The 1,244-nt window shown below is 77.7% G+C and overlaps 1 non-coding gene across 1 annotated transcript; it reads left to right on the plus strand.

The window, feature by feature from the left end:
- Positions 1 to 806: 806 nt before the first annotated feature.
- Positions 807 to 925, plus strand: LOC138922234 (5S ribosomal RNA). The gene has a single exon (XR_011435299.1). It is a non-coding gene; the product is annotated as a 5S ribosomal RNA (ribosomal RNA).
- The last annotated feature ends 319 nt before the right edge of the window (positions 926 to 1,244 follow it).

Genomic DNA, 1,244 nt, shown 5'->3' on the forward strand with positions numbered 1-1,244 from the left:
CCGTGTCGCCGTTTCTCTGTTTCTCCGTGTCTCTGTCTCTGTCTCTGTCTCTGGGTCTCTGGGCTGGCGCCAGCAGGAGCTGTCCAGGGTCCCCGCGAGGGGCGGGTTGGGGGCGGGGTGCCGGTCTCCTGGGCGGCGCTGGCGGGGGGAAGGGTGGCCGCCCCGCCTCCCCGCGCCCTCAGGGGCAGCGCGGCGGGCTTCCGCTGACGCCCTCTGGTCGCGCCGGTGGCTCCGCCTGGGTTTGGGCAAGTCGGGGCCCGGCCGGCGCCGCAGAGGTCAGGGCTCCCGCTGGGAGGCCCCTCGGGCCGGAGGGGACTCAGAGGAGCACGGGCCCGGCGGCCCGACGCCCCGACGCCTCGGGCCAAGTGCCCCGCGCCCCCCACCTCCCAGCAGCCGCATCTCCTGCGACCCATCGCCGGATCCGAGCGGCCAGGGCGGCCTGGAGTGTTCCCGGGCCGCGAGGGGAGAGCGCCCAGCCAGGCGCCCCGCCCCCATCCCCGCCCCCACCACCCCTCGTTTCCCACCGCCGCCCGCCCCGCCCCGCCTCCTCGCACCCCGGGCTGCTCCAGGCCTCCGCGCCCTGGGAGGGCAGCAGGGCGGGGCAGCGCAGGGTTTGGCTGGCCCGCTGGCCGCGCCCGAGGCGGCCGCGGCGGGAGGCAGCAGCGGGAGGAAGGCGGCAGGCCGAGCGCGGGCGCAGGGGGCGCCGGCGGCGGCGGGTGCGCGTCACAGAGGCCTGGGCGCGCGCGCGAGCCGCGGGCCGGGCGACGCGGCGCGGCTTCTTAGGGGCGCCGGCGGCAGGCGCCAGCGTCTACGGCCATACCACCCTGAACGCGCCCGATCTCGTCTGATCTCGGAAGCTAAGCAGGGTCGGGCCTGGTTAGTACTTGGATGGGAGACCGCCTGGGAATACCGGGTGCTGTAGGCTTTTGCCTCCCTCGCCTTTTGCCGCCTCCGGCCTCCGTCCTCCGCGGACGCCCCCCACCCCTCCAGCCAGCCCTCCCCCACCCCCCCCGCCACCCTCCGCACCGCGGGCCCGCCGGCGCCGCCCATGGGCAGGGCCCAACCCCTCCCCGCCACAGCCCAACCCTTCCAGCTCGCGGCCCCACCCGAACCCAGGGCCAATCGGGGCCAGCCCGGCGGGACCGGGACCGGGACCGGGACCGGGACCCCGACGCCGCACACGCCGCCCGCCGGCTCCCTCTGGCCTCGGCCTCTTCCCACCCGCTCGGCTCCCGCTCCGGTGA

The sequence above is a fragment of the Equus caballus genome, unplaced genomic scaffold (assembly GCF_041296265.1).
Source record: "Equus caballus isolate H_3958 breed thoroughbred unplaced genomic scaffold, TB-T2T haplotype2-0000673, whole genome shotgun sequence".
In the NCBI taxonomy this organism is placed as follows: domain Eukaryota; kingdom Metazoa; phylum Chordata; class Mammalia; order Perissodactyla; family Equidae; genus Equus; species Equus caballus.